Below are 12399 nucleotides of genomic sequence, written 5' to 3'. Positions count from 1 at the left end.
ATTGCCTGCTAAAACTGTAACACCTCCCATGAGGTAGCAGCCCTCACTACTCTCTATCAAGAGATTAATCCTGTTTCATGAGCAACAAAGTGTTCTTAGGTGATTGGCTTGAGGGATACTTCTAATTCTTTTCATGACCTACACCAACCACCACTCTTTTCTTCAAGATCTATAGCTAGACTAAAGTCCCAGCAGGCCCAGAAGAGTGAGGTATGAAGTGTGACAAATGAGGAAGTACAATAAACTCCAAAAGAACTGCATGAGTTTTCCAACTTATATAGACTGAAACCAGTGGAATGTGTGGGAATGGATATTTAGGGTTGGGATAACAGTGGAAGGAATATCAAGTTGGATCAGACTGAATTTCTTGATATTGGCCCACATAGCAGAGATTCTGCATTCAATGTTGTAGCTCAAGGGGTTAGAAATGGCATTAACAGTTTGTGTGGGTGGTTGGCTGAAACATGGATAAAAGGTGGCCAACATTATTTGAAGTTGAAATGTCAAAACTGCCCTGGTATAATGTAGAGGAAGGGATTCAAAAGCTTAGATTGGAAGGCTAGAGCAGCTTTAACAAGGAAGACTTGCTCTCTCAACCCTGAAATAACCAGAGGACAAACCTTTTACCAGGACTGTGAGGAATAAATTTGTGAGCGTACTTTTATAATCCCTAAAGAGCTCTGTAGTTGCCCTTCCCTGTAGGTCATATATTACTGTGTGAACTGCTGTTACTGAGCTGGAATCCTTAAATACAATGGGGAAAACTGGATCCTGAGTTTTCAGAAGCCTCATGGTAGCAGTAAATTGCCCAAGACAAGGTGGCCATGGCTACCATAAGAAAAACAGGCTTAAAGCAGCAGTCAAAATAACCTGACTTGCAGAGACTTACTGTATTGGCTAGCAGACTATGTATTACCCAGAAATAAAATAAGAGGCTGTTTACTCAATTCTTTGATATACATAAGCAGAAATTCTAGGTCAAGTGAACAAAATCATAACTTGAATTACAAAAACAGAGAGTCACAGCCCCTTAATCAATGCACAGCCTTGAGAGAGTTTACAGGCCCAGAGCTCCTTGAATAAGAGGAAGGCTTTGTACCCTTGGGGAAGGATCCTGTTACACTGCTAAAAATTTATACTGTTATATTCCTCCCAGCCTTCCCCAAGGGGACCTACAGCCTTTGCCAGGGTAACAGTGCATTGGAAAAAAGGAAATGATCAGATATTTCAGGAATTATTAGAAACTGGCTTAAAAGTGACATTAATTCCAGGAGACCCAAAATGTCACTCTGGTCCACAACTTACAATATAGGCTTATGGAGGTCAGGTGATTGATGGAGTTTTAGCTCAGGTCCATCTCACATTGGGCCCAGTTTGTCCATGGACCCACTCTGGTTATTTCACTAGTCCCAGAATGAGTAATTGGAATAGACATATTAAGCTACTGGCATAACCACACATTGGTTGCATGACTTGTGGAGTGAGGGCTATTATGGTAGGAAAGGCCAAATGGAAGACACTAGAACTGCCCATGCCTAGCAAAATAGTCAACCAGAAGAAATACTTAATTCCTGAATGGATTGCAGAGATTAATGCCATGCTTAAGGATTTGAAGTACACAGGGCTGTTGATTCCCACCACATCTTCATTCAACTCTCTTATTTGGCCTAAGCAGAAAACAGATGGGTCTTGGAAAATGACAGTGGATTAGTCTAAGCTTAAGCAGTTAGTGACTCCAATTGCAGCTGCTGTTCCAGATGTGGTATCATTGCTTGAGAAAATCAACAAATCCCATAACTGGTATGCAGCTATTGATCTGGCAAATGCTTTTTTCTTAATAGCTATTATCAAAGACCACCAGAAACACTTTGCATTCAGCTGGCAAGACCAGCAGTGTACTTTCACTGTGCTATCTCAGGGTTATATCAACTTTCCAGTCCTATGTCATAATATTGTCTGCAGGGATCTTGATCATTTCTTCCTCCCACAAGACATCACACTGGTCCCTTATATTGATATTGTGTTGATTTGGTCTAGTGAGTGAGAAGTAGCAACTACCCTAGATTTGTTGGTAAGGCATTTTTGTGTCAGAGTATGGAAGATAAATCCAACAAAAAATACAGGGGCCTTCCACCTCAGTAAAGTTTCTAGATGTCCAGTAGTGTGGGGTATTTTGAGATATCCCTTTGAAAGTGAAGGATAAGCTGTTGCATCTGGGCACTCTTATGACCAAAAAAAGACGCACAATGCCTAGTTGACCTCTGGATTTTTGAGACAACATATTCTTCATTTGGCTGAGCTACTCTGGCCCATTTATTGAGTAACCAGAAAGGCTTCTACTTTGAGTGGGGACCAGAACAAAATGAGGCTCTGTGACAGTTCAGGGCAGGTGTGCATATTATCCAGTGATCCAATGGTACAGAAAGTGTCAGTGTCAAATAGAGAAGCTGTTTGGAGCCTTTGGCAGGCTCCTATAGGAGATAAACAATGTGGACCCTTATGATTTTGGAGTAAATCCTTAGCATCCTCTGCAGATAACTGCTCTCCTTTTGAGAAACATTTAGCCTGCTATTGGGCATTAGTAGAGACAGAATTCTTAACCATGGGCCATCAACTTATGACCACATAGAATGGTATTCCACATAGAATTGCTTCTGACCAAGGAACCCACTTCACAGCAAATAAAGTGAAGGAATGAGCACATGATCATGGAATTTTCTGGTCTTACCATGTTCCTGATAATCCAGAGGCAGCTGAGTTGATAGAATGGTGGAATGGCTTTTTGAAGACTCGATAACAGTACCAACTAGGTGGCAATACCTTGCATGGCTGGTGAAGTGTTCTCCAGGAGGCTGTGTATGCTCTGAATCAGTGTCCACTCTATGGGGCTGTTTCTCCCACAGCCAGGATTCATGGGTTCGGGAATCAAGAGGTGGAAAAAGAAGTGGCACTGTTCACTATCACTGCTAGTGATCCACTAGGAAAATTTTTGCTTCATGTTCCTGCAAGCTTAAGCTCTGCTGGTCTACAAGTCTTAGTTCCAAGAGGAGGAGTGCTCCCACCAGCAGACACAACAATAACTCCATTGAAATGGAAGTTATGACTGCGAATTTGGGCTTCTCATTCCTCTGAACCTACAGGCAAGGAAGGGGATTACTTTATGGGCTGGGGTGATTGATCCTGACTATCAAGGGGAAATAGCACTGCAACTACCCAGTGGAGGTAAAGAAAAGCTTTCCTGGAATTCAAGAGATCCCCTAGTGAGTCTCTTAGTACTACCATGCCCTGTGATTCAAGTCAATTGAAATGTGCAAGAACCCAATCCAGGTAGGTCTACCAATGGCCTAGGAACTTCAGGAATGAAGGTTTGGTTCATCACAACAGGCAAAGAACCATGGCCAGCTGAAGCACTTGCTGAGGGTAAAGGGAACATGGAGGGTAGTGGAAGAATATAGTGATAAATATGAAGTGTGACCATGTAACCAGTTACAGAAATGATGATTATGATGGCATGAATATGTTCTCTTTGTTTTGTTATGAGTATGTTTGTATTTGTCTGTAAAGAAAATACCTTTGGTTTCTTCTCCCCTTCTCATATGATATAAGCTGTATTTTTCATTTCACGGTATTTAAGGTATAGGAAATCAAGTTTAAGAGTCAACACTACCCAAGGACTTGCACCCTATTCTGGAGAGAATAAGCGCATTTCTGGTTGTACACAGGACAGCTGAGTATTGTTAGGCAAAATATATGTCTGTTATTGTGCTCTATTTAGAGATAAAGTATGGCTTAAGGTGAGATTTGTAACTGCCAAGTTGAAAAGGGGTGGACTATGATGACTACTTTCATGTGTCAACTTGGGCATGTGATGATGTCCAGGGGTCTGGTGAAGACAGCACTGGCCTAAACATTACTGCAAGGACATTTGTGACTGTTTAATAAACTAGAGGGCTGGTATATTAAATCATCAGTCAATTGACTGTACCTGTGATTAATTACATCAATGAAGGGCATGTCTTCCACAATGAAAGATTTCAATCAGCTCAATTTAATCCAATCAGTTGAAGAATTTTAAGGGAGAAAGAATGAGAACTTTTACTTCTTTAGCTAGCCAGCATCTGAATTCATTTCACAGCCTGCCCTACAGAATTTGGACAAATGCATCCCCACATTTGTGAGAGACATTTTTATAAAATCTTATATTTACTGATATCTCATGTTGGTTCTGTTTCCATAGAGAACCCTAGCAAATAGTGATGGATGTAATGATTTGGCAAATGTGGCAAAATGTTAAAATTGGTGGATCTGGATGTCAGAGGAAGAGGTGTATTGCGGTCTTCATCTTTGCAAATTTCCTATAAATTTTAAATTACTTCCAAATGTGTTTAAAAAATAGAAAATGAGAAGTGAATTAAAATGGTACACCATAAACTATAATAAAGAAAGTATTAATGAAGAAAACAAAATACATATAGAATACAATAAAATGGAAGAAGTCCTAACTTATAATACTAGCCATTATGCCAACCTCTGCATAATTAAATTGTTTAATACAATTTCATTTCAAGTAAGTACTTAATTAGAGCCGAATTTGGGATAATGGATAAAAGATGATGCAACATTTTATTGTCTGTAAGAGGCTCAATTTGGAACCAAAGGCCTAAATAGGTCAAAAGAATGGAAAAGAATGCAATGCTAAAAGTATATAGTAGCAAAGAGACAGCCAGGCTGGCTAGTTATATCAGATGAAATTAAATCAAACATTACAAAAGTCAAAGTATATTATATAACTATAAAAGGGCCAATCATCAAAACATATAATAATTTATATGCAAGGAAAAACAGCAACAAAGTAATATGGATTAAAAAAATGACAGATTTGAAGTGAGAAAGACACAGCTCTACCATAATAGTTGGAGAGTTCAATTTCCCAATTTCACAAATACATAGAAAAAGGTGGATGTCAATAAGGAAATTGAGGACTTGAACAACATGATGAACCAACTATATCCAAAAGGATAAATATTCTTTTCAACTGCATATGGAACATTCCCAGGATAGACCATATGATACATCACAACATACATAGAAAAACTGAAATCATAAGTACTTTCTTTGACCAAAGTGGAATGAAACAAGAAATCAATAACAGAAGGGAAACTGGAAAATTCACAAATATGTGGAAACTGAACAACACATTCTTAACCAAAGTATGAGAGATGAAATCAGAGTATTTTGGAAACATTTTGAGATAAACAGAAATGAATACACAACATATCAAACTTATGGGATGCAAAAAAAACATTGTTAATAGAGAAATATATAGTAAAAAACACCTATATTAAACAGGAATAGGAGGTGGGGCAAGATGGTGGAGTGGTGAGGTTTGGAATCTAGTTACTCCCCTAGGGCAGCTGGTAAATAGTCAGGAACTGGAACTCTCTGGAACAGCTGTTTTTGTGGACTTCAGTGACTGGTAATGCAACATACACCAATGTGGAATGGGCAGAGAGGCTGAGATTGCAGTGAAAATGTGTAACATTCACCAGCCAGGGGGCTAATGCCCCTCCCATAGAGGAATGGCAGACTGTCTTGGAGCTAGCTTCATGAGGGAAAAAAAAAATCTGTGCTGGGAGCAGGAAGGGGTTTCAACATGGATCTAATTAAAAATTAATAACAAATTCAGAGTGCTGAATGAAAGCTTCAAGCACAGGTAAACCAGAAGCAGGTTCAAAAATAGCTCAGGGAATCAGTCCAACAGAGAGGAAGTGAGTTGACAAAAACAACAAAAACAGAGACTTTTTGAATTGGAGGTGTTTATAAAACTGGAAAAGGGCTGGGCTCCAAGAAAAGGGGGCACAAAGAAATGGGTACTAATTTGGACTCTGGCTCCTAAACCTGGAGATCTGGGTTATGGCTCTAAAAAGGGTGTTTTTTTTTTTTTGTTTTTTTTTTCTGTTTTACTTTCTTACTCTCCAACTCTTTATCTTTTTAGTTTTCAATAGCCCATCAGAGGTCCTGCTTCAGCACTGCCCCAGGAAAGGGCAGAATTGAGAATTAAAGTACTCTGAGAATAACTATTCAGGTGAAAGAGATAAGAGCCCAAAGAGCTTATCTTTAAATAGCCCAAACCAGGTCTGAGAAAACTTGGAGGCTGGGGAAAGGCCTTGAAAAGGATTTTCTGTTCTTTTTTGAAACAGCTATTCAAAGTAACATTGAAGAAAGCCTCAGATATTTGCAATAAGCCACTGAAACCAGCAAGGACCTCAACAAACCAAAAACAATTTAAGAGATTGAGCAGTCATCAAAAAGCTCCCAATAAAGGAAAACCCAGGAACAGATGGCTTCACCTGTGAATTCTGCCAAGCATTCAGGAAAGAATTAGCATAATTTCTGCTGAAATTCTTCAAAAAATTGTAGGGGGGGGGGAAGGCTACCTAACTCATTCTATGAAGCCAATATCACCTTAATACAAAAGCCAGAAAAAGATACTACAAAAAAAAAAAAAAATTAGAGACCAACCTCTTTAATGAATACAGATGCAAAAATCCTCAAAAAAAAGCACTCACTAATTGAATCCAGCAGCACATTAAAAGAATTATAAAGCATGAAATTATACAGCATGATCAAGTGGTATTTATTCCATGTATTCAACACTAGTTCAACATAAAAAAAACAATTAATGTAATACAACACATCAATAAATCAAAGTGAAAGAACCACATGATCATTTCAATCAATGCAGAAAAGGCATTTGACAAAATTCAGCATCATTTCCTGATGAAAACACTTCAAAAGATATGAATAGAAGGGAACTTTCTCAATATGATAAAGGCAATATATGAAAAACCCACAGCTAACATATTCAATGGGGAAAGACTGAAAGCTTTTCCTCTAAGATCAGTCACAAGACAGGGATACCCACTGTCACCACTGTTATTCAACATTGTGCTGGAAGGTCTAGCTCAAGCAATTAGGCAAGTAAAAGCAGTAAAATGATCCAAATTGGAGAGGAGGGAGTAAAACTTTCACTATTTGAAGATGACATGATCCTATACATAGAAAATCCAGAAAAATCTGCAGCAAAGATACTAGAGCTAATCAATGAGTACAGCATAGTGGCAGGCTACAAGGTCAACATGCAAAATTCAGTAGTTTTCCTATACACAAATAATGAGCAACAGGGGGAGGAAATCAAGAAAAAAATTCCATTTACAATAGCAACCAAAGGAATCAAGTATTTAGGAAAAAACTTAACCAAGGCCACAGAAGACCTATACAGAGAAAACTGCAAGAAACTGCTAAAAAGTTGAACAGAACCTGAAAAATGGAAGAACATACTGTGTTCATGGATTGGAAGACTAAATGTAGTTAATATGTCAATTCTACCTAAACTGATGTACAGATTCAATGCAATACCCATTACAATCCCAATAACCTAATTTGCAGAACATGAAAAACAAACACCAAATTTATTTGGAAGTGTAGGGTACCCCAAATATTGAAAAATATCCTAAGAGCAATGAAGTGGGAGGTCTCACACTACCTGACTTTAAAGCATACTACAAATCTACAGTGGTCAAAACAGCATGGTACTGGCAAAAAGATAGATATTCTGACCAATGGAATAGAATTGAGTATTCAGAAATAGACACTCTCATCTATGAAAAATTGATCTTTGATAAAGCAGTCAAGCCAAAGCAACTGGGCTAGAACTGCCTCTTCAATAAATGGTGTTTGGAGAACAGGATATCCATACCCAAAAGAATGAAAGAGGGCCCTTATCTCATACTTTATAAAAAATTAACTTGAAATGGATCAAAGACTTAAACATTAGCTCTAAATGTAGGAAAATATCTTAAAGATTTTCTGATAGCAGGTGGTTTCCTAGACTTTACATCCAAAGTGTGAGCAGTCAAAGAAGAAAGAGATAAATGGAATCTCAAAATTGAACATTTTTGTACATCAAAGGACTTTGTCAGAAAGGTAAAAGGGCAGCCTACATGATTTCCAAGATAGCTAAATAGCCCAAATGTGCATCAATGGATTAATGGGTAAACAAAATGTATATACATATGATGGAATATTATGTAGCTGTAAGAGAGAACAAAGTCACAGAGTATGAAATAACATGGATGAACCTTGAGGATGCTATGCTGAGGGAAGTCAGCCAGAAACAAAAGGACAAATAATGAATGGTCTCACTTATATGAACTAATGTTAATGAGTAAACTCTGAGAGACAAAAGCTGAGAACAGAGAATGTTCAACAAGATTGTGTAGATCCAGAAATGGATAGCATAATACTGTGTGATGGCAGCACAATATTGTAAGTACACTGAGCAAAGATGTCTGTGAGTAAAGCTGAAAGAGGAGTGCTAGGGGAAATTATGGAACTAGAAAGAAAGATAAATGATAAAGACTGGGACTGTATAACTTCATGAATCTAGAGTGTTTAATGATGGTGACTACGAATACAAATATAAAAATGTTACATGTAGGACAATGTCAACTTTGCAAGGTGTTGAAAAGAGATGGTATTGGGGAAAAGTATAATCAAAGCAAATGAGTCTATGGTTAATAGTAACATTGTAATCTGCTTCCACTAAATGCAACAAAAGCAAGACACCAAAGCTAAATGTTTATGAGAGGGGGATATAGGGAGGGTATGGGATTATTGTAGAGGTTTTGCTTTCTGACTTTATTATATTGTATTGTATGGCATTTTTAGTTTTTAATCTTTTTTATTAGTAGTTTTAACCTTTTTCATTTTTTTGAAGTAATGAATATGTTCAAGTGCTGACTGTGGTAATCAATGCACTATATGATACTGTGAATTGACTGTACACTGTGGATGATTGTATGGTATGTGAATATATCTCTGTAAAATTGCAGTGAAAATATAAAGAGGTAAAATAGTGTTGGAGAGAACATGGAGGGATGTACCTATTTACTGTTGGTTGGGAAGTAGAATGGTGTAGCCTATCTGGAGGACAGTGTGATAATTTCAAAAGAAGCTAAATATGTGTGTGCCAAAAGATACTGCAACCTCATTATGGAGTATATATGTGGAAGATATGAGAGCAGGGACAAGAATGGACATTTGCACACTGGTGTTTATGGTAGCAGTATTTATAATTTGCAATGGATGGAGGTGGCCTAAGGATACATTGACTGATTAACAGAATGTTGAACTGTCATGCATAAAATAGAATGTTGAGCTAGAAGGAATGAAACTGTGAGACATACAACTAGGCGAATGGATATTGAGGACAGCATTTTGAATGAAGTATGCTAGAAATGAAAGGACACACCTTATAATGCCTCACTAATATTGACCAACTATAATGTGTAAACTCTAAGAATTGAATGTCAGAGCACAGCTTATGAGGGTAATGCTTATTGTAATGGTCCCTAGATTGTAAACTCTTCAAACAGTCATCTCTCTCCTTGAGTTGTAATGGTTATCTCTAAATTCTGAGATGCTGAACTCTTTGTGTATAACCTGGTCAGTCTCTGGAACTTTGCATATCTGTGTGACAACTGAAACTCAGAGCTAGAACTCAGCAGATATGAATGCCAATATTACCTCATATAGCAACTGCTAAGCTGAAAAAGAGTTCAGACTACAATTAGAGATATGAATGAAGCAGATCTTGTTAGGCATAAGGCAAATTCAGCCAAAGAGTAAAGAATGATATTGACTATCTTTTAAAAACTTCAACCTCTGTGTGTGACCAAGGGAAGAGATGTTTATTTGATGCAGGATCTATATTTTCTGCAGCACACTAAATAATTTAACTTGTACTATCAGATTATTCAAACAGCACAATTACATGGAACTTTGAACAGGAAGTGAGATCTGCTAGGTTTGTACAGGTTAGTGGGAAATCCTGAGATATCCCAAAAGTAATTTTGGTAGAGAATAAAAATATATTTGCAGAGTCCCCCCAAGGAACTGGGGGAAAATGCAGAAAGGTTTGATTTCCCCATCTGGGTTATTACTGATATTCTCACAATCTCTGAGGACTACTAATTTTGTAGAATGTTCTCTTCATCTTGGGGCTTGCCCTTATAAAGCTTGTTACTGTAAAGGAGAGTATAAGCCTACTTATAATTGTGCCTAAGAGTCTCCCCCAGAGAATGTCTCTGTTGCTCAGAAGTGGCCTCTCTCAAGTGCACAAGGCAGGTGAACTCCCTGCCTTCCCTGAGTCCCAGGGATGGAAATCTGCCTGGAATTGTGGGGCATGGCATATGGAGATGAGCTTGGGCCCAGCATTGAGAGACAGAAAAAATCTTGACTAAAAGGGGAAAGAGAATGGAGCAAACTAAAGTTTCAGTGGCTGAGAAATTTCATATGGATTCTAGAAGTCACTCTGGAGGGCATTATTATGTGCTATATAGATATCCCTCTTTAGTTTCTAGTGTATTGGAATAGCTAGAAGTAAATACCTGAAACTGTCGAACTGCAACCCAGTAGCCTTGATTCTTGAAGATGATTGCATAACTATGTATCTTACATGGTGTGACTGTGTGACTGTGAAAAATTGTTGGCCCACACTCCTTTTATCCAGTGTATGGACAATAGGTAGAAAAAATGGGGACAAACACTAAGTGAAGAATGGGGTGGGATGGAGGTTATGGAATGTTTTAGGTGTTCTTTTCACTTTAATTTTTATTTCTTTTGGAATAAGGAAAATGTTGAAAAATTGACTCTGGTGATGAATGCACAACTATATGATGGTACTGTGAATAATTGTACACTGTGGATGACTGTAGGGTATATCTCAATAAAACTGTATTTTTTAAAAAAATAACTATCTCAAATCAATAACATAATTTTACATCTTAAGGAAATACAAAAAAAGAGCAAACTAAACCCAAAGCAGGTAGAAGGAAGGAAATAAAAATTAGAGCAGAAATGAACTAGAAAACAGAAACCAACTAGTAGTTGGTTCCTTGAAAAGATCAACAAAATTGGAAAACCTACATATTACACGAAAGTTAGTACTGAAAGTGATGACATTACTATAAACCTCACAAAAATAAGTGGGTTATGAGAGAATACTATGGCCCCTTTCCTTTCCTACCCACCCCCATTACCTCCTCTCACAATTCTCCATCCCCTTCCCTCCTGGGCTCATCAAATCCTGACCTATCTCAGCCTAAAACCTCCACAAAACTATAGGTGCCACACCCTGCCTATTTACCCCCCACCCCCAGCATGGGATCTACACACATGTCCCCTAGCTGCCTGCTCTGCTTGGCTTCTCCCTTGCCAGGGTGGTTTTCTGATCCTTCTGCTCTGTGCCATTCTCTACAGCCACACAGGTTCCACATTTCCCATCCTGGCAGAGGGGATTACATGGGGCCTAGCCAAGCCAGGTCACAGGGGCCCTTGGGCTACTTGTGTCAGGATCATTAGGTTGATGTGGACACAGTATCTTCTGGGGTTATGCTTGTCCATGGCCTTCAACATCAAGCTCTGGAGCTTCTTCATTTACCTTTTGTGGAGGCAGATGTGCACTGTAATTCAGCACCAAACTCATTGATATGATATCCTTCCTTCATCTCCTGTGTCCCAGCATCAGCTGGGCCAGATGAAGAGAAATATCCTAGTGCTGGATCTGGATGAAACACTTATCCACTCCCACCATGATGGGGTGGAGGCCAAGTTTGGCCTGGAACATCTGACTTCATCTTCAAGGTGGTAATAGACAAACATCCCGTCTAGTTTATTGCACATAAGAGTACCCATGTGGATTTCTTCTTAGAAGTGGTAACCCAATAATATGAGTTGGTGGTATTCACAGAAAGCATGGAGATTCATGCCTCTGTTGTGGCAGACAAACTGGACAATAGCAGAAGGATTCTCAAGAAGAGACACTATGGACAACACTAAATGTTGGAGTTGGGCAGTTACATCAAGGATCTCTCTGTGGTCCACAGTGACTTCTCCAGCATTGTGATCCTGGATAACTCCCCAGGGGCTTACAGGAGTCATCTGGACAACACCATCCCCATCAAGTCCTGGTTCAGTGATCCCAATGACCCAGCCCTTCGCAAACTGCTCCCAATGATAGATGCTCTCAGGTTCACAACTGACATTTGCTCGGTGCCAAGGCAAAGCCTTCAATACAAGCTCTGGTGATAGCTACTCCCCCTCCACCTGAGTTGGTGTGGGAGGGAAAAGGATGGTGATCCCTTGGATGCTGTCTCATCCCCTATCCATGGTGAGGACTGCCTGGGAAGGGTCTGTCCCTCCAACTCCTCTCAAACCTAGGAGATGAACAAGGAGAGTCTGGATGGATGCCTGGGCCAGACACTGAAGCAACCTCACTAAATTAATGTTCACACTCCCTGGAAGCCTCAGACTGGGAGATAAGCCAAAGCTTAGGAG

The 12399-nt window shown here is 39.0% G+C and overlaps 1 pseudogene; it reads left to right on the top strand.

Annotated features, from left to right (window-relative positions):
* The first annotated feature begins 5368 nt into the window (after positions 1 to 5368).
* Positions 5369 to 12150, top strand: LOC119533093 (annotated as a pseudogene).
* Positions 12151 to 12399: the final 249 nt, after the last annotated feature.

Source organism: Choloepus didactylus, chromosome 4 (genome assembly GCF_015220235.1).
Source record: "Choloepus didactylus isolate mChoDid1 chromosome 4, mChoDid1.pri, whole genome shotgun sequence".
Taxonomy (NCBI): Eukaryota; Metazoa; Chordata; class Mammalia; order Pilosa; family Megalonychidae; genus Choloepus; species Choloepus didactylus.
The sequence above is the reverse complement of the archived record's forward strand: the minus strand, read 5'-3'. Positions and strand labels throughout refer to the sequence as shown.